Raw genomic sequence first — 23,128 nt, forward strand, 5'->3', positions numbered from 1 at the left:
AAATAATGGAGAGTCATGCAACTCAAGATATGCATTAATAAAGATGGTATTGCATATGGTTGTTTGGGAAATAATTGTAGGGGTGAAATATCACACAAGGCAAAGAGCAATCACGCGATGATAAGAAAGAGTGCGAAGAAGATAATTCGAAAGAACGGTTACGCGATGAAGATAATACGAAGACCAAGTTCATTAGGGAAGCGCGAAGACCAGGTGATAGTGCGACAGTTAGGAATAGCCTAGCGAATAAGACAAACGTAGTCAGAATATAGTAGTACAACATATGAGTCTTGGTTGTCTTCTACTGTGAAATCCATCTATATAAGGACTTAGAAATCATTGAAAGAAGGGGGGACAGAGTGTAAATGAGAGAGGTCAGTTGAGAGACCAAAATAGAGAATCCAAGAGAGAGAACTTCACAAAATAACTCCTTCTTCTTTTCCATCACCACTATCATCACCCAAATCTAGAGCTCTACCAAAAACCCATTAATGGAGATTTTACATGTAATACTCATGTAATTTCAACACTCATAGTGAAGAACCATGGATGTAGATCATATTGATCGAACCATGTAAAAATTCATGTGTCTCATTTACATTTCCATCACTTTTATCATCATTTTCATGTTCAATAAATTTAGATCTAGAAATTATTTACACAATATCATAAGAGATGTAATTATGGGATTTTCCGCAACTACAATAATCTTCAGGGGTTATAAAATTATAGCATAAGGTCCAAGGAAGAGCAGATTCATTGACTGCGATCCATTTGGTTATAAAGTAAGGATCACAAAGAAGATGTAACCATACCTTTGAGACATATTTGTACTTGCACATAAGCTTTAAATGAAGATGCATAAAGATTTTATGCCATATTTCCTCTGTTAAGCCAGCCATGGATGATGAACCCATCATGTTTTACCTCTTCTTGCAGCTAGGAATTTATTCTTTCTTTTTTTTCTAACAGGGGGTTAGTCCACGAGTGAGTTTGGGGGAGTTTAATGTATTTTGAATCTTGGGGATTTTGAGGGAGTGTAAGAGAGTGTGGGGAGTTTGAGAGAGTTTGGTGTTTTGAGTGTGGGGAGTTTGAGAGACTCTCCAGAAATCTCTACTTTTTTGAGAGATTTGGAGTGAGGAAAAAATACACTATAAACTCCCTAGAACTCCCCCAAAAACACTAACTCCCTAACATTCTAATTTTAACGACTAACATGGAGTTTGGGAGTTTCTTTCAAACTCCCACACGACTAACAGGGTTTTCTAGGGAGTTCGGGAGACTCTTCTAAACTCTCCCACGACTAACAGAGATTTCGAGAGACTCCTTTGAACTCCCCCACGACTAACATGAAAAAAATCAAACTACACCCAACTCCCCCAACTCCCTTGAGGACTAACACCCTGTAAGAAACACACTATATATATTAAGCTACAAGAGAATTACAAACTTCTACTGGATGTTCCTTCCTAACTAGAGTGTCCAAAAAAGAAGGAAAAGGAACCCAGTAGTCATTAGTACAATGCTTCCTAGCCCGACGTGCAAGTCAATCAGCTAGACGATTTTTAACACGTTTAATATACATAACTTTAAAAGTTCTACTATTAGAAAGTACAGAATGATAATCTACCAAACTATCATTACTTCTCCATCCGTTAAACTACTGTCCCCATTAACAAAATCCACAAGTTGGAGACAGTCACTAACGAAAATTACTTTAGACATATCTTTCTCTTGCGCCCAAGAGAAATCCCAAAAAAGCGCAGCTGCTTCAGCACCAACCGCTTCTTGAATTAGTCCAAAGTATGAGTATCACACCAAATGATTCACATATTAAAATATTTAAAATAACCATCAACAAAAATAAAATGATTCACATCTTCTTTGAATATCTTTAACTCTTTCCTAACATTCTGATTAACCACAGGAGAGAAAATATACATGTTTATCATTCTTCTTATACCCAAAATAGTTTTAAACATATCAATGTTAACCTTTTTGAAAAAAACATCACATCTCAGTTTCCAAATTCATCACATTACTATAACACAAATACTAGGCCAATTCACAGCAAAAGGAGATACTTCCAAACCTTTATCAAACCAATATAAGAATACATCATCTGAACAATTAGCATCAACAGAAACTAAATGTTGTAGAGATAATCCGAACCAGATATGTAAGGAAATAGGACATTTAAAGAACAAATGCATAACTGATTCATCATCATGCTTACACAACGGAAAAATTTCAATTCATCCATATAAGTATTATATCACTTCAGCAAGACATTTACTGGCAACATTTGAGCAAAAATTTTCCACATAAAGAACTTAATCTTCGGTAGACAATTTAATTTCCACACTTTTTTTCCAAAAACCTGCTTCATCCATAGAAACTCTTTCATTTGTAAACACTTTATAAGCAGATTTTATTCTATAATTACCATCCCTATTATGAGCCCACATTATCCTATCATTTTCCCTGTACTTAACCTAATAGTACAAATTTTCTTGACTTGGACCTGAGAGAATAAGTCATTCAACAAACCCAAATTCCAGCAGTTATTACGAACATCAATAATATCACTAACTAAAACAAAATCCTTATGACAAGGATTAACAGAACATGAGGAGAAGCTTCGAAAGGAATCCAGTTCGAGAGTCATATATTAGTAGATAAGCCATTATTAATTTTTATAACTATATTGGATTTAATGAAACCTAAACTAATTACTATACCTTTCCAAATCCACAAAGAGGAGTCAGCAGCCTTATCAATTTCTAGTCAATTCTGATTCGGATAATATTTGTTCTTCAAAAAACAAGTTAACAAAAGATCTGGATTCTGCAGTAACCTCCAAACCAATTTAGGAATGAAAACTCTATTTGTGACATAAGATTTTCTAATACCCAACCCACCATAGAGTTTAGATTTACCAATATCCCCCCAAGATCTAAAATAAGCAGCATGTGTAAGATATTTTTTAGACCACCAATAGATCCTCTGGATAGAATCAATTTTAGAGGTTACCTTCTTAGGAAGCGGAAAGCAAACCATATGATACCCAGCAAGGCTGGATAACAGATGTTTAGTCATAACTGTTCTTCTAACAACATTAAAAATATTTTTTACAAGAGTTTAATCTAGAATAAAAATTTCAATTAAAAATTGAAAACTTTTAGTTTTATCCCTATTGATAAAAAGAGGCGTACCAAGATATTTTTCAGAGTTACAAAAAAATTTCATTTTAAGAGATTTCGAAAGAAATTTTATGTGTTATTCATTTTGGAGCTAGTAATAAACCCAGAATTTTCAAAGTTTATAGCTTGACCGGAGGCTTTAGAAAACATATTAATAATCTTCATAAGATTCTTAGCATAAACCAAAGAATCTTTAAAAAAAAGCATGCAATCATCAGTAAAAAACAGATGAGAAATCGATTGACTATCCTTCCTAATTTTAAAACCTTGAATAGACTTCTCAGATTCATCCTTGAGAAGTAACTGAGATAAAACTTCCATGCATAGAATAAAAATATAACACAAAATACAATCTCCCTGTCTGATACCTCTAGAAGGGTAAAATACTTCACCCGGCGAAAGGAAATCACCCTGTCTGATACCTCTAGAAGCGTAAAGTACTTCACTGGTAGATTAATAGACACCAATCATTAGAAAAACCAAGTTTTTTAAACACATCAATAATAAAAGACCATTCTAACCTATCAAAAGCTTTAGAAAGATCCAACTTGATTGCCATAAAACCATTTTTATATTTTTTTTCTTTTTCTTTTTGAAAGAATGAAGAATCTCATGACTCATAATAATATTATCGTGAATTTTCCTATTTCCTATAAAAGCAGACTAAAAGGGAGAGACTAGAGCATCCATCAAAGGTTTGAGACGATTAGTTAATATCTTTGAAATGATTTTATAACAGTATTAGAGAGACTAATAGGTCTAAAATCATCCGGAGAATAAGGATTATTTACCTTAGGAATCAAAGAAATGAAGGAATGATTCATCTGCTTTAGCAAGAATTTTGATCTGAAAAAATTCTGAACAAGTGAAATAACTTCAGGAGAAGTTTCATCCCAATTATCTCTAAATAAACCAGTAGGATAACCATCCAATCCTGGAGATTTCCAAGGGGGCATGTTCTTCACAGTATCAAACATTTCTTCAACAGAAGGAATAACGGTCAAAGAATCATTCAATTCATCAAAAATAATCAGTTTAATATCTCTCGTAGCTTCATCAATATGAATACTAGTTGGATTAGAAGTAGTGTAAATATTCTTGAAATGTTTAGATAATAGAGAAAAAACTTGTTCTCCATTATCTAACCAATTTCCTTGATCATCTTTTATAGTATGAATAGTATTATACGTATTTTTGAGTTTCACCTTATTATGGAAATTTTTTGTATTTTTATCATACTGCGTAAAGTAATCAATCGTAGATTTTTGTTTATAAAAACTATCCTAAATTTCATACCAATAATCCAGTTGCTTCGAATAGTTCAGAATTTAACCACCAAATTCAGGAGTATAAGGCTTAGATTGTAAGTTCTCTATTTCAAAGTTCAACCGACTGCTTGTAGTTTTAATGTGACCAAACGAATTAATATTCCACTGACTCAGATCTTGCTTTAAAAATGTAAGTTTACCTATTACCACAAAACTTGGAGAACCATTCATTTTCTTAACCCAAGAATTATGAAGAACCTTTTTAAAATCTGGATTCAACTGCCAACACTTAAAAAACTTATAAGGAATATTTATAAACTGCTCTTGATGAAAACACTTAAGAAGAATTGTACAATGATCAGAATAGATTCTTGCTAGATTAGTAACACGAGTATTAGGTAAAACATAAAACCAAGCATCATTCACAAAGCCCCTATCTAACTTCTCAAAAATCAACTCTGACGGGTTCTTGAATCTCCTATTACACCATGTAAAAAAATTTCCATAGGAAAACATTTTCATACCTACCAAATTAGACTCAATAATATTAGGTGGAAAGGAGTTATCAGGATTACCACCTTGTTTCTCAGACTCATGCATGAAAAATTAAAGTCACCAAGCAATAACCATGGTTTATTGTTAGACTCATTCATATTACTAAGTATTTTCTGTTGTTCCTTCATACCATTTATGTTCGGCGCCCCGTATATAAAGGATGCCAGACAGTTCTTAATAGAAGGGGTAATATCACAAATAACATGGATCATATTATGTGAACTATTTAAAACTTCAATATTAAATTTAGCGAAAAAACCTAAAGCCATACCTCCTGCTTTCCAACAGCAGGTAGAATACACCATGAATCAAAAGGCATATAATGAGTATATTTGTTAATATTTTCTATATCAACCATAGTTTCAATAAGGCAAATAGCATCAGTCTTGAATTTTCTAAAAATATTCATAAGATGCAATCAATTCTTATTATAGCAGCAACCATTCACATTCCAACAAAGAAACTTCATGATTACTAGAAAAACGAGAACTATAAAAACAGAAAGAACTGAGAAAAGTAAAAAGAAGATAAAGATAAAAGGATAAAATAAATTCAAGAGACTTACATGTTCATGAGATGGGGCAGGTTCAACATCCATAGAGTCCACAAAATCAATCATCATGAGATTTATTTCTTTCTCAAATTCTTCATCAGTAACCACTGGTTCAGAAGGGAGTGAAACTAACGGAGTAGGTTCTAGAAAAAATTCATTACCAATACAATCTCCAACAAGTGGATTACTTAAAGAATCAAAATAAGAACCACAAATTACAAACAAGTCTGAAGAATAGCTCATCTCAGAATAAGAATTAAAAACCACCCCTGAAGAAGAGAATACAGTTGAGAGAAACAGAACAAGATTTTGAATAAAACACATTTGAATCATCATTTCCAGAAAAATCAAAGCCAAATAAAGGAAAATTTTAATGAAAAATCAAAGCTACTCCTTCTTATACTTAACCTCCATAAAAGAAAAAGGAAATAAACATCTAAAAACCCAGATAATAGGTACTCATAATTAATCAACATAGATAATAATCCAGATCTTCACAGTTATCAATAATCAATAATAAAAACTAAAAATTATAACCAACTAAATCTAACAAATTCGATAACATCCCTACATCAGTAGGATCTCCTTATGCCCAAAAGCATATCAAATCTGCTAATCTTTTCAATAGTAACTCGCCCCAATCCAGTAATTTTTTTATAAAATTCATAAACCATACCCGATTAAAAAAATTAGATATTCTCCCACATTCAAATCCTTGAACCAAAATCTCATGATGATATCTATATAACTCTATGTATGCCACCCACTTCAACCCATGACTAGGGATGCACAAAACCGAACCATAACCATGAACCAAACCGAAACCGAGTCAATATTAACCGAACCGAAGTGAAACCGAATCCAATGGTTTAAGTTTAGGCTGTCATTTTCCCAAAACCGACATATCTGGTTTCAGTTTTGGTTTTTCCCCAAAACTGAACCGAATAAATCGAAGAAACTGAATCCTAGATAACTAATCCTAACCACATCTTTCTTAAGCTAATCATAGACGTAACTTTTAGGTTAATTAATTTATTTCCTCTTATTCAGTAGTCTTTCATTCTCTTGTTTTTCTTTTACACAATGAAGGAGACTGAAGCGATTTACGGTAGCCACCACTTCAACTCCACCACTCCATCACCGCCACCTTCTTCTTCTTCGATATTCTTTTTCTTCTTCTTCTTCTTCTTCTTCTTCTTCTTCTTATTTTTCGATCTTCTTCTTCTTCAAGTTTAATCGAGCAGCAAACATCACTTGTAGTTACTTCATATGCTATAAACGTATTGCATGTATCATTTTATCTCATTTATTTCTTTGATTTCGATATTATAAGCGTTTGATTTCAATCGTTTTCAATATTATGAGTAGGATTTGATGTTTCAAATCTAAAATTTAGGGTTTTGTGATACTAAAAATAGGGTTATTTAGGTTGATTTGAAGTGAAAAGGGGATTAGGAGAAAACGATTGGGTGAATATACTGTTAAATTTATTCTATTGAGTGGATGATTTTCTATTATGTGATTTCCTTTGGTTCAAGAAGGAGGCTGGATTGAATTTTTATTCTTAAATTGTGTACTGTTAGTATGAGATTTGTGTTGATGTATGGCATAATATTAATGGGTTCTAAGTTAAATGTGGAAGATGAACTATACATATGTGTGGGTGACCAAAATTATACATACAATTTGGGATAAATGAAAAACATTTCCAACTGATTTATCTGGGGTATGTTCTTGCCAACATAGTGTTGATGTTATGTAGAATTTACATGTTTGTTGAGTTATAAATTAGGAGTCACTCAAATAATATTAGCTTTTTCCATTTTCTTTTTGAAAAGATCAGTCTTATCATTCTAAAACATTTGTTACAATTATTCGTTGTCTGTATATGATGCTAAGATTGTGATTGCTTGTAGTATATTTCTATGAGCCAGTTGTTCTTCTTGGATATTGAATACGGTATTGCCACATATGTTTGATTGAGTTGTATTTGAAATGCTTTCGGAACTGAAATTTTTCATAGATATTTATTGAAGCAAATCAGATCATACTCATCTTGCTTCTGCTTATATACAGGTGCTATTACAACATTCTATTGAAAACGTAGCGCCAATTGATAGGCAACGTCAAGTTAGGGCTGCAGTATGGAATCACTTTGATATGGAAGATCCTCCTTCAAAGCATGCGAAGTGTCGTCATTGTAACGCAAAATTTGATGCTGATCCTATGAAGAATGGGACCTCTAGGTTGATTCCTCATCTAAAGAGATGTAGGTTAATGGTTAATCAGATAAGAAATTTAAGGAAGTCTACTTTGTAGTAGTATTTGTACATATTTGAAATATTAATGCCTTAAAAATTATATTTGTAGCAGTTTAAATTCTGCCATTTTTATGTTGGTGGCAATTTTTATTGAAAATTTCATTTGTCGGATACGCGAAACTGACTAAAATGAAAGTCTATTTATAAATATGTGGTTAACCAAAACCGATCAATTTAAAAACGAAACCGAGAGGTTCAAAACCGAATTAAACCTTTCTTGGTTTTTATTATTGGAAAATCGAGTACTTTGGTTTCGGTTTTGGTTTTTCCAATAATAGATGAAAACCGAACCATGTGCAGTCCTACCCATGACCAAACCTGAAAACAGAGAGAAGAAAACTAAAAAATTAGGTAAACTACAAATTTAGATAAACCAAAGATTAACGGATCAAAGCAGAGGAATTGAGAAACTCATAACAATTATAAAAGAAGTATTGAAGGAATCAATCAACTAAGAGAAGAGAAAGGAAAGAAATTATCCAAAAATTAGGTCATATAAAATCAAAATAAAAGACTAAGAAAAGAGAAAAGAATAATCAAAACGATAGTTCAAGAACCAGAGATAATCAATAGACTAATATCAGACACCCATGAGAATTGAAACCCTAGAGAAAACTGTTCAAAAGGATGAAGAAATTGTGAAGGTTGACTAAGTCAATGTCGCCAGACCAATCGCCTCAAAATCGCCAGACAGAAAGTAATGCATCTAGGAATTTATTCACACATTGATATTCCGAACCCTTAAAGATCCGGGTTATTTTTTTTTTTGGTACTTAGATTTTTTCCAGCTTTTGAGTTTGGTCTAACATTTGTCCAACTTGGCGTTTCGTACTTGGAAAAGACGTTGACCTGCATTGATTTAATTAAATTTTGACTTCCGTTTACAAATTTTTAAAAGATTTATATAAAATCAAATTAATGAATTGTTTTACAATTATACCCTTCAATAGTTTAGTATTTACATAATAAATTGCTAAATGAGTTTAGAAGCACATTATTATTCTTATCTTCCATCTCCAAACCCGTCAACCTACCCCCATAACCATTACTTTCTGTTCTCTATCAGTACCACTGATATGGCACATGAAAGCGATTTGAAAACAAGGAGAATCCACTCCTTAAAAGTAACAGATAAACACTCCAATCCAGGAGCAAGTAACGATAAAAACTCTAATCCAAGAGTTAACGCAAAGATAATAATCAATATAGATGATTAATAAAGAAACAGGTTCAAAGACCAAAGAACTTACTTGTTCATAAACATTCAGAAAGGCGAGCTAATCCAATCTAATTACAATGATAAAGGAAATGGCTATTTATATCATCCAAACATTAAACCTAGAAATCTAGAACATTCCTAAAGAATATATTATTCTTATAAAACAAGATAAATCTAAACAAGAAACTAATTATCCTAATAATTAAAATACCAAAATTAAGAAATATCCAAGATACTAGCCATATCTTGGAATATATGCGACTTGTCAGGATATGTCCCATATCAGGTTCCCCTACTGACACAAACCTCACCTCGAGTTTACATTGAAAATGACAAGTCGAAGAAAGAATTTTCACACTCCCACTTGAGAAACAACTCGACGTCGAATTATGCATCGGAATCACTAAGTGCTCGTCACACAAATTCAGTTCCAAGGTCTTCTTCATATGCATGCACCAAGTTAAAATTTGTCCTTGCTTTTGCCTACTGCCAACATTGAGAACTTCCATGAACAATTCCACACGAAGTCACAACGGCATCGGAAGGAAGTAGGTGTACATAACTTAGCAAAAGGATCTTCATAGGTGCTTTTGGGAACTACCACCACAACTATATCCAACTGGGAAGGACTAACCTTAAGCATCTCATTGCCGTCAGTCACTTGAGAAATTCCTTGGGCATCATTGTTAGTGTTCTGCTCAACTTCACCAAAGTTTGTTTTTGAACTTAGCCTCACCGTCTGTGTAAAGTGCACTTTTAAAAGGCACCTCTTTCGGTTTTTCTGGTGGTCTTTTACCCGGCATCAGCTTCATCTTGGTCGGTCCCCATATGAATTCATAAATGTTATCACGACAATTATGAAATGCTCGAACATCAAACAACCAGGGAATACCCAACACAACATCACAAACACCCATGTTAACTACTTCATAAAAGATTGTGTCCGAGTAATACTTACCAATTGAAACCGGAAGTTTACACACACCCATACAAGTAATCATCCCGTCGTCGTCGTTGTTGCCCCACTTTATCTGGTCAGGTATAGGATACCAGTCCATCTCAAACCCCAATGACTCAATCATTTTAATCGAAACCAAATTTTGTTCACAACCACCATCTATAATGAAATCACAAACTGTGTTTTCAACTTTGTATCGACTGCGGAAATGCTGATTATTTCCCTGCATCTTGTATATGTAACCAAACTTTGTTGGCTAGGTACTGATGGATTTTTGGGAAGATTTAAAAACTAGCTCTTGACGGAAGGAATATTCACAGGAAGTCTGGAGTTTTAATTGTACGTGTGAAAATGAGTAGGTGGGTATCAAGAAGTTTAATTAATTAATGGGCTGGGCTATATTAATCCAAATTTTATTTGATTTCTACGTAGTGTATTAATTTTATTTAATTAATTAATGGGCTGGGCTTATTTTGCAACACTAACTTGGAGTTTTCTTCCAGAACAAAAATGGAAACTAGGGTATTGAAATGATGCACAAATCCGAGAAGTATTTCAAAAAAAGCAAGATGGTAGTAGGAAACACTTACGAGATCGAAGGTAAAACGTCCTTGACAAAGCAATGAACCCTAACTGGATGAGCTCTTCAAATAAGATCAAACAATTTTTTATTTTTTTGTTGTTGATAAAATACCTAGATATCACGAGACTCCTCAATCGATTCTTATAGGAAAACCCCACAGATATACATCACAGGAAAAGCCTGTTCTTGTAACCACTTGATACAGAACAACGAAAACAGTTTGAAAGAGTATCCGCTCTGAAAAATAGGACCCAAAGATGATAATTAACTCCAATCCAGGAGGAAAGTAATCGATAAACTATCAAGATGATCAAACTCTCACAGAGAAGTAAACATGTTTTAACCCAAACGTTATTTTCATTAAACAATATCAGGTGGTTACCAGAGAAGGTTTTCCTGTGATGTTCATATGTGGGTTTTACTTAGAAGAATTAGTTGAGGAGTCCTGTGAAATCTAGGTATTTAATCTAATAAAAAAAATAAAAATAAAAAGAAAAAAAGAAGTAACCGGTTCAGTGGGTCATCATCAGAGTTGCGGACTTCAGATTGGGTTCGTATCCTTCTCGTCAGTTATTTGTTTTTGAAAGCATCTTGGAAGTTGAAGGTTTATGTTCTTTTTTTTCATTAATCACCACCTTGTGTGATACCACCTGATATGGCACACGAAAACGATTTGAAAACATGGAGAATCCACTCCTTAAAAGTAATAGATAAACACTCCAATACAGAAACAAGTAACAATAAAAACTCTAATCCAAGAGTTAACGCAAAGATAATAATCAATATAGATGATTAATAAAGAAACATGTTCAAAGACCAAAGAACTTACTTGTTCATAAACATTCAGAAAGGCGAGCTAATCCAAGCTAATTACAATGATAAAAGAAATGACTATTTATAGCCTCCAAACATTAAACCTAGAAATCAGAACATTCCTAAAGAATATATTATTTCATAAAACAAGATAAATCTAAAAAAGAAACTAATTATCCTAATAATTAAAATACCAAAACTAAGAAATATCCAAGATATTAACCATATCTTGGAATATATGCGACTTGTCTGGATATGTCCCATAACAACCACTGTAAAAATCATAACCACCAAATTTCTTCACCGAATTGACTAACTCAAAATCTACATGATCTTTCTACTAAAAAAAATCATTCAAATTGAATTGTTGTTGTATTTGTCTAAGTAGACATTCGTTAAGTGATTTCATCGCCATCAAATTTTATCTTTGTTTCTGTATACACACCAAAAATGAGGGTTTCATCAAATAATAAACTAATCAAAATTGAGGAAAAAAGTATTAATATTTACCTTATTTGATTCACCTTAAATCACGAAATCAAAAGAGCCCTAATTTCAGGTATACATTTAAATTATAATAATTTAAATCCCAAAATCATTGAATGTTTTAGGTTTGATACGGAACCCTAAGTTTGAATTCGTATTGCATATATGTACCTTAGAGAATCCGTAGCCTGATTGAGAGATCAAATTAGGCATAATTTGTGGTGGGGTGGAATTAATCTTAGGAAAATTGGCAAAGTTGCCCTCAACTTAGTGGCCGATAGACAAACAGGACCACGTTTTTTTTTCAAAAATAAAAAACTGTCTCTCTGATAAGTCAGACATCCGATGTCCGTTTAAATTTTGAAAAGTCAAAATCTCGTCGAGATCACGATAAAGAGGATGATAAGTTGAAGATACAATGAGTGGTCTGATTAAGGTTTTAACCTTGAAGAAGAGACATATTTTATCGTCTGAGTTGCATCTTACCCATCTACCAGCGCACCTGAGTGATTAATCTCCCGAGATCGTTCCCACATAGTGACTGCTTCTTTCATTTTTTTGTTTCTATGAACAATCAAAATTAGGGTTTTCTTCCCAAAACCTATTGATATTTATAGATCAGTTTTCAACGATTTTTTCTAATTCCTTTAGGTTTTCCCTATTTCCCATCCCCATTTTTCCTACTTCCTATCCTCTTCACAATTTCCAAAGTTAATCTAATTTTCACTTTTGATTTTTCCTACGTACCACCTATAAAAGTCAAATTAATTCTAACTATGAGTATTATTCCGTTTGTTGTTGTTCCTTTTACTACTGTTCTTCTTTATTAACCTCTTATTTTCAATAACCCTAAAAATTAAACCCTAAATTAGATTTTAATTATTATGATACGCCTATTCTCCATCTTTTATTATTGAATTCTTAGAGACGTAGAAGAATCAATTGGCAATTAAAAATGTCGACGTAGAATCTCGACGTAGACTAAATATGGAAGATCGAGTTCAGACATAATCGTTTCATACTTTCATCTATGAACGACTAGTTCTTCCTGTTATTATAAAGTTTAGTCTTTTCTATGTACAAACTGGTTCATCTTTTAATACAATCAAAATCTTCTAATGCAATAAAAGTAGCTAGGTAAATGATCATACATCATCACCTCCAGTCCAAACTTATACTAGCTAGCATATACCACTATCTTGTATGGAAAGTTAATCTCCATGGTAATGGACAATTTAAAACACGTTCTCTGTTTGTACATATTTTCATAAACAGTAACCTAAATTCGGTTTACTTATTCTGTTAATCACAGTAGGAACAAAAACGTAGGGAAATAAACCAATACAATTTATATAGTATGTTTCAGTTTTGGGATGCTTAGACAAGTGTTAATGGCCGTCGATTATGACAACTACATTAAAATAGACTTTGAACAGCACTTTCGTTACACAATCACACGTTCATCAAAATACGGTAGTAGGTTTGAATAATTAGATTAAAAAAAAAAAATCGGCGTGATGGCCAGTTGGGGAAGAAGAAGGTGGATCTGTTGGGAAGAAGACGGTGGTGGAAACAAAGAGTAGCGTTTTTGTTTTGATCTTAGGATTTTTAGTTGTGGGTGGATAGAAAATACGTATGAAACAAAGTCAAAAACAAAAGAGGTTGGGATTTAGGATATTCTAAAATTTATTTGGATGGTACTTAGGAAAACTAGGGATAGGAATTAATGTGGATGGAAACTAGGAAAAATTGGGTTAGGAAATAGGTAAAACCTTCCTTTACTTCTTCAAAGATTGAAAAAGGATTTTAATTGGGCTCAAAAAGAATATGGTTAGGGGGCTTAAGGCTTCTGATTATAGTGAGGAGAAATATCCTTATGATAAACTTTGTAAGCTTACGAAACGAAAAGTCCAATTATTCTTTGTCATTTTTTTTCTGTGATTTATATACATATTAGACAGAGTATATGTTTGTCAAGTCAACAGCAGTTGACTTGACCTATCTTAGTAAGTGTAAGTGTGCAAGAGGCATGTGTGAATGTAATGACACTACACCCACACACATTGGTTATATTAAATACCAATGATTAACGTTTTATCCTTGAATCAATAATATCTTACAACTTTCTCATGGTATCAGTCGGTCTGATCCTAAGGTTCTAAAAATTTTCAGTGCAAATAATCTTTTCAAACAATCTTTTCAAGCAGCAAATTGAATCATTAAATCACTTAAACTACTTTTTCTCAATACCTTTTTCCCGATTCAGATTGATAATCTTTGTTTTTCAAGAACACAGTTTAGGGTTCTTGGTTATTCTGAAAACTTATTTCTTAGAATTTGTTAATGTCCGTAATCGTTTACACAAGAAGAAGAAGAAATATGGGTTCTACTTCCGCTGCTGATGAGGGTAATTTCACTATTCCCTTTACAAACATTAGTAATTTTGTTTCATCAAAATTAGATTCTACAAATTTTCTTTTATGGCAAGATCAGTTTGAGTCAATTCTATATTCTGTATCTCTGTTTGGGTATGTTTGTGGTGAAATTGTTCAACCAGATAAAACAATTGTTGTCAATAATGTTCCATCTTTGAACCCTAAGTGGGTGTATTGGAAGAAAGCAGATTCTTTTGTAATGAGTTATTTGAAGGCTACTTTATCACCATGTATAGCTGGAGATGTGTTTGGATTGTCAACTGCTCAAGAAATTTGGTCTTATGTTGAAACTAGTTTTAAGAGTCAATTTATGGCAAGGAAAAATTTGCTAAGAAAGCAATTACATAGCTGTAAGAAGGGTAATAACACAATTCTTATGTATCTTCAAAGTGTTAAGACCATTGCTGACTCTTTGGCTGCTATTGGAGAGAAGGTTTCTGAGTCAGATTTAGTCATGTATATGCTCAATGGCTTAGGAAGAGAATTTGATAACTTTGTCATCTCTGCACAGAATAGAGAGATTCCTTTCACCTTTGCTGAGATAAAGACAAGACTGTTAAGTCATGAGCAATGGCTTCTTGATCAACATCAAGATACTGTAGCTATATTTCATGCTCAAAATCGTTCAGCTTTTTATTCAAAATATGGGAATTCTAATACCAACAACTTTAATAGACATGGAAGAGGCAAGGGTAGAAGTCCAGGAAATGGAAGTTTTAATAATAACAATAACAAGAATACTAATTCTCATAATCAGAATTGGAGGGCTAGTGGTTCTAGTGGTTCTACTGAAGTTTTTGGCAATAATAGGAGAAGGGATTATTCTCAGATTGAGTGTCAAATCTGTAGGAAAAAGGGTCACTATGCTTGTAGGTGTCGTTTCAGGTATTATCCACCTCCTTCTTCAGAAAATACTAGTCAACAACAACAAGCTTTTTCTTCTATAGGAGAAGACATAAATCTACAAGATTATTCTGCTCCTTCTACTTCTGAGACTCCTATGTGGCTGGCTGACTCTGGTGCTACTGCACACATGACTGGAAATGACAATCTACTTCAACATACTTCTAGTTACAAAGGCAAAGACTCAGTACAAGTTGACAATGGTAAGTCTCTTGTTATATCTTCTACTGGTTCATCTACAATTCAAACTCCTAGTTTTAGGCTACATAATGTTTTATTAGTTCCAGCCATGAAGCATAATTTGGTTTCTATTGCAAAGTTCACTAGAAATAACCATTGTTACTTTAAGCTTTTACCTTATGTCTATGAAATTAAGGATTTAAGTTTTCATGTCTTGCTTGCTCATGGAAATATGGTTAATAATTTGTATCCTTTATCTCATTCTCTCTTAACTCCCTCTCATACTGTTTCTTTCACTACTTCTGTTTCTGCTCCATCTCATGATTGCATTGTAGGCTAGGGCACCCTTCTAGTCTCATTATTCAAAAATTATAGACATCTAAAACACATTACATTGTCTATTTTTCTTCCAACTTCTTTGTGTCATCCATGTCAGCTCGCTAAAAATAAAAGATTTGATGTTTTGTTCATGGGTTTGCAGAATAAGAAAGAGATGCCGATGAAGAGAAAATAAAGTTCGCTTATAAACGCCACCCAAATTTTATCATACTGATGGTTTGTTAGTTGCCTAGTAACACCTTAGCTGATTTTTTTTTGTCTGTAGCACTTGATTATTGCTAATTATATGGAGTTGTGTGTTCTTTGTTCGATTCATAAAGATACGAGATTCTTATGAGTTGTTCATGGATGAGAAGAAAGACACGATAACCGAGTTCATCCCAGGAAGGTACGTATTCTTATTCTCATATTAATTGTAAGACCAAGTCTTATGGTGGAATCCAACCTATTCCAAGTGTGGAAAATTCATGCAATATCAAGTCTAGTGGCTTTCAAGTTGGGGTTTTCCACAGAAAATCCATGCAAGGTTCCATGGTTGGTGGAAGGGTCCGTGAAATCCATCTAAACGCCAATAAGAATAGCGCTAAACGTAATTAAGAATGAAGCTAAAAAAACGCAATTAAGAATTGCGTTTTTTTTAATCCGTAGATATAAAATGAGTTGTTGAATCTAACGGCTGAAAAAAAGCTCAATTCTTAATTGCGTTTTTTTAGCTCCATTAAGAATAGCGTTTTTACTATTCCACCACTATACTTGCGCTTCCATCCACAGTTCCAAATGTTGAGATGGCATGGAAGATGAAAGATGGATGGATTCCACCATAAAACTTCCTCTAATGCTCTTCTTTAGTTTTATTAAAAGTTCAAAACAGTGTACAATATCAGCCTCAAGTTACATTTTGAAAAGGTAGTATATTGGCCTTTGGGGTTGTGTTAGGCCACTATTGCCCGTACATTGGAAATAGTTTCATGCAACTCAAGTTCTAGCAGCCAAATGACTTGTACTCATCTCAGACGATGAAGATGATGCACCTCCTTCACCCATGAAGCTCATCTGTTTGTCCCGCAACTATCAAATATTTTTGTAGGTTTTTGAACTAATTAATGCTATAATGGATAAGATTATTAATTAAGATACCAAAGCAGCTTCGGTTTTTAGACTACAAATGACTTTTTAAGAAGAAATATCCAATGGGAAAATGTAGATCAATGCCGGGTATTTTTCTCGTTCCCTAAGATTTCGATATATATTTGTCCGTTTGGGGGCAGTTTATTTTAGGTTTTGACAGTTCTTGGAGACGTGGCATTTTCTCGGGGACTTTTTTCTAGAATTTTGACTGTTAGTGGTTTAAAAAAAACGGGATGGAAATGTTTGTGTCGGGACATGTTCCAAATTTTCGGAAAAAACGGGATACAAATGTAAGGTGCATACTAAGTTGAGGGCACATCAGTAGATCACCCTTAAATCTTACTAAGCATGAACCTCCTGTGGAGATGCGTGTAGATCAACTTCAAAGCAATGACTATTTCTTCTCTTATCTGTTCTGAAGTTGCTTTTCCAATCTCTGCTAAACAGCTACGGGGCAGACGGTAGGGCCGAAAAACTATCATTCAAACATCTAATTGATGTTGTAGTGGATTCAAATGAGCATGGATGGTGATTTACTAGGAGTTAGAGAAAAGAACATCCATATATAGCTTCAAGGAAATATATAGATAATTTTGAAAATTTTAAGATATTTGTTGGGAGTGTTGTCCATGGCACTTTTATATTTATATACATATAGAAAATGTGTAGGTTCTGTAAGAAGTCATATATATTGATTTTATTTTTTCATTATAAATTTTAATTAACACAAATTTATTGGATTGTCCGCACCCAATCCGTTCATCCATGCATCCATTGGATGTTGGATTGGATGCGGATGCCAAATTTGAAATCCGTAATGAACCGGATTGGATGCGGATGAGGTAAAACCGGTCCATACCGGCCCATGCTCACCCATATGGGAAACATCTTTTCCCAAAAAGGGTTCACTAGATCACCAATTCTCTTTTTGGGAACTGTCATTTGGGGCATACCCAATAATTTTGGGGGATATAAAATAGGACAAAATCGGGATGCTAGATAGTGTTTCTATAGTACCCCATATCCAACCATTTTCCATAATGGTAAAACTACCCTTATTTGATTAGTGATTAATGTTGATGATTAGTGATAATTTAATTAGACATCCTTGATTAGTTAATTATTTTTTTCTAGTTTTTATTTTATTTTTTATTTATTTTAGATTTTTATTAAACTTTTTTTTGTTTATTTTTTTAACTTTTTCTATTTTTTTAAAACATTTTTTTCCTTCCTTCTTTCTTCTCTCGTACGAATAATGTACCATAGAAAGTATTTCCCACAATCTTAAGTCTTATTTTTTTGTATTTGATTGAGAGACTATGATTGAATCAAAAAAGCATGATTTTACGACAGCTACAAAGTGAGGTTCGGCAGACAATTGAAGAAATTATGAGCCGAACTTCTCATTGTTCTTCATTCTGAAGGTGCTGATGAAAAGTTCGGCTGATAATTAAACACGAAAATACTGTCCAAACTTTACAATATAAAGAACAATATGCTAAGTTCGGTTGTTCTATTTTTTCCTCGAATCTGCCGAACCTATGTTTGGTAGTTACAGAGTTAAGTTCGGCTGATAACTTGTCTGTCGAACCTAAGTATTTTTCAAAAGACCTAGGTTCGGCTGACAAGCAATCAACCGAACCTCTCAGTATTCTTCATATACGAGGAACACCCTAGCTTCGGCTAACACGTTATTAGCCGAACTTATGTATGTTTTGTAAGTAAGTAGAAATTTTAAAAAATATATTTTCTTTTTAAAAAAGAAAAATGAAAAAAGAAATAAAACTTAAGGAAAAAAATAAAAAAAATTGCGAGGAAAAATATAAAGTAAATAATTCTTTAATATTATTAATAAAGAGGAGCCTTATTTATTTATTTATTAATGAAAAAACTTAAAGGTTTACACCTTTAGTTGGCAGCCGAGCTACAAGCCGGGCACCAACCCCTTTTTGAATAGCAACACCCAATCTATGAGAAATAAAACTACCTGGACCACTACCAGCATCCTTACGAATTAAACAATTCTTCAAACGCTTGAAAAACAAATAGTATCCTCATTAAGCTCTCCTAAAGTAGTGAAAGCTAAAACACCCAAACCATAACCGTGCGAGACACATTCGTCCAAGTATTTAGTACGTTTACGTGAAATTGCCTTTGAAATAGCCTGGCCTGAGATAAATGCCTGAACCCCTTCGCTAGTGAAAGGAGAAACTCCTGTGACATCCATACACACGTCTTGGCCATTTTTTCAGTAAAGAACAAGGATGTCCGCTGGACGTAAATCCTTGTTATTATCAGACAGAAAACCTAGAGCAACTTCTTTGCGTGCAGGTACACCCGCCTTGTAGCAGATATCAGCAATTACATCACGAACCAAGTCATGTCGAAATATTAAATATTAAATTTATTTATTACACGGAGTTTCTTGGTAATCTCGCTATCAACTGAGCGCCAACGCCCTTTTGAATAGCTACTCCTATATGATAAAAAAAAAAAAGAAAATTGCCCTTGCCACAATTAGCATCATTGTGGGCGAGGCAGTTCTTCAATCGCTTCATGAATGTCATCGTATCATCACTCAATTCTCCCAAAGTAGTAAAAGCTAAAATATTAAAGCCATAACCATGCGACTCACACTTATCGAGATACTTGTTGCGTTTCCGAATAATCGCAACAAAGAGTATTACATTAACTAGTTGGAAGCCTAACAAGCTAAGCTCCAACAACATACTACTACATTAGTTGAACATCTTTCCGTGCTATCTTAGCAGCGAGCCTACATTAATTTTTATTTTTATTAGAAAAATATCATTATTTTTATTTACAAAACAACTTTTTTTAAATCAAATAATTACTAATGGTGCATTCAAACCTAGGATTCGTACAAAGCTTTAGTTGTCAACCGAGCAACAAGCTGGGCGCCGATTCCCTTTTGAATAGAAACTCCTAATCTCTGAAGATAAAACTGCCTAGATCACAACACCTAATCTGGGCGCCAACTCCCTTTTAAAAAATTACTCCCTCCATCCTAGTTTACTTGCTTAAATTGGGAATTTTTTTGTCCTAATTTAGCTGCTAAGTTTCATATTTTTCCCTATTTTAGCCTAATTTACCCCTATGTTGGAATCAGGTAATTCTATTTCCCATGCACATCTTAAATACTCCTCTCTCTACTAGACCAAAAAACTAGATGCGTCTTAAATACTAGTGTGAGAGTAATTTTGGAAAATGTTCTCCTCTCTCTACTTTCCTTAATCTGTGTGCAAAAACCATTTTAAGCAAGTAAAGTAGGACGGAGAGAGTAATAAACAAAAAAAACTTAAGTAAATAAAGAAAATATATGGGTATTAATGTAATTCCAAAGACTTAAGGGTATCTTAGTAACTTAACTTTCACTAGGACACCCCTTATAAGGATCCTGTTAGAATACGGGTATCCAACTCAAAACCAATTGGAAATGAGTGGAGAGGACCTAAGAGATTATAAACAGCAGGATCTTAGATTGCAGAACAATGTGGGACTAATAATCTCAACACGCCCCCTCACGTGTAGCCTCGTTGGGTCTAACACGTGGACAATTAAATCAGGTGACGCGAAGTAAATGCGCGGTCTAACAACTCGTCACAAATAGCCTACTCTGATACCATCTTAAAATACGGGCATCCAACTCAAAACCAATTGGCAATGAATGGAGAGACCCTAAGAGATTATAAACCGCAGGATCTTAGATTTCCCAACAATGTGGGACTAATAATCTCAACAGATCCATAAAATAGGATTATTAAGACGTATATCCCAAACTTTTCTTCTATACCCCAAATGATGGTTCCTTTTTGGGGCATACCGTGTTTTGGTTGTCAAAACTCACTGGCTGTTTAGAAGGATATATAGCTCTTTCACTACAGGTAAAAATATATTTCCTTACCAACACTGTGATGCAATCTAATAGCTACTCATATGGGGTAACCAGACTTCCAAAGTTGTTTCCACACCAAAATTTTGAGTGAAAAGGTATTCGAACCTATAGTGTTATAGGCGGACCTGCGAGGGCTAACAAATATTCCTTCCCCAGACTAAAAGATTAAGAATGATATTTTAGGATCATGGTTTTTTTTGAGGGGATCATGATTTTATTAGGCCACATTTCCTATAGTTATAAGAAGTGTCCTAAAGCATTGAAATGACTAACCTACTCTTAACCTAATTTAATTTAAAACCAATCTAATAACCACCTATATATGTATATATAACCACCACCTCCTACCACCACCGCCTCCGATTATCACAACCACCAACAACCGATTACCACCACCACCACCGCCCACCACCGCCGATTACCACCACCGCCGCCGCCGATTATCACCACCACCAACCACCGATTACCACCACCACCAACCACCACCACCTATATATATATAACTTAATTTAAAACATTAACAAAGATATTCTCACAAACCCATTACTTGTCATTCGTTTTTGGTTGAATAAATAAGAAGTAATCATCAAAATGAGTTGAAAATGGAAGTTGCAGAGAGATTTAATGGAGGTTTTTTTCAGAGAAAAGTTCGGTTACGTCGCAAAATACAAGTCTCAACCGAACTTTTAGTTCTGTTTCGTCGCAAAATTTTCGGTTATCACGAATTAATTTTTTATTAACCGAACTCAGAGTTCGGTTGATTCGCAAAAAATACTTTTAACCGAACTCCTTGATTCGCAAAAAATACTTTTAACCGAACTCCTTGTATTAAAACAACACAAGTCCATAAGTTCGGTTCCTTCGAAAAATAAGGATATCACCGAACTTCAGTTTACGAAAATGATGAGAAGTCCAAAAGTTCGGTTCGTTCGCAAAAATGTTAAGTTTTCTTTGTAACCGAACTCTACCTTTGAAACTTCGTAACCGAACTCTACCTAATTCGCCAAGAAATAAATTTCTTAGTAACCGAACGTTTGCCTAATTGCATATATGCATATATAAGCCCAGTTCGGTTGATTCGCAAAATATATTGAAGTTTGCGAACCAACCGAACTTCTAACACTAGGTTACTTTTAACATGCAGTTCGGTTGGGAACTTGGTTGCGCTGAAGTTCGAACTAACCGAACATACCTCTGTAAATCTTATTACTAAAGTTCGGCTACCTACATGTTTGAAGAAAGAAACCGAACTCTGTGTTCGGTTCTCGACATTTATTAACCGAACTCCGTGTTCGGTTACCTGTTCTTCACACTTGGTAACCGAACTACCTGAGCCTAGCAGGATTTTTTTATAAAAATTTACAGTTTTATGAATATTTGGACCAATTCAACCACCATTATCTAAGTTTGAAGCATACTTGTGGTACCCAAATACTCTTCCTCCGGTTGTGGTTGGTAAAATCCATCATTTTTATCTTGAGATTGAGTTTGTGGAAGAATACATTCACCATCTAAGAAATAACTCGTGAAGATTAACAAATACTCTGGGAGAGGATGGAGATGAAGAATCAGATGAGCTATCATCACTTGAATACTCAAGCTTAGTGAATTGAAAAAAAAATTTCCATGTTTTTCTTCTTTACCTTCTCTAACTTTACTCTCTCAATAATTCTACTTTTTTAGCTTAATCATTTCATTAATGATTTCACTAATCATTACCCAAAATTAATCATGAGGATAGTTTAGGTATTAATATAAATATCTAGATAAGGGGTGATCTAAATTTACTTCTAAATGTCTTACTAAAAATAGAACCATGTTCCAAAAAAAAAAAACAGTCGTCTCAAAAAATCGTTTAAAATTAAATGTCCTACTTAGAGTTTTAGGCCCTAAAATGCAGTTAGTGGACATGAGGGGGTGATCTAGGCTTGAGTGGATACAATATCAATATATCCTCAATTTTCCCTCACACAAGGTCCGTCCTTGAAAGTGTCCGTTGCCTTTCCATCTCATAACTGCTAGTTCTCACTATTCTCTAAGATTCTTTGATTAATAGATAGATAGTGCAAGGAAAAGTCACAACTTCTAAGCTATCAGAGCAGGCGACTGGTCACTTGATGTTTTGGTTTGGATCAGAGCTGATCCTAAGTGTCGAAGGTCCCTGTGAAAAAAAAATTGTAGGACCTTTTATAAGGTCAAATATATTTTATTTTTTTTTGTAATTTTACAACGACAGTAAGCAAAATGTGTCAACAATTTATATCTAAT

This window comes from Papaver somniferum, unplaced genomic scaffold (genome assembly GCF_003573695.1).
Source record: "Papaver somniferum cultivar HN1 unplaced genomic scaffold, ASM357369v1 unplaced-scaffold_10, whole genome shotgun sequence".
Lineage (NCBI taxonomy): Eukaryota > Viridiplantae > Streptophyta > Magnoliopsida > Ranunculales > Papaveraceae > Papaver > Papaver somniferum.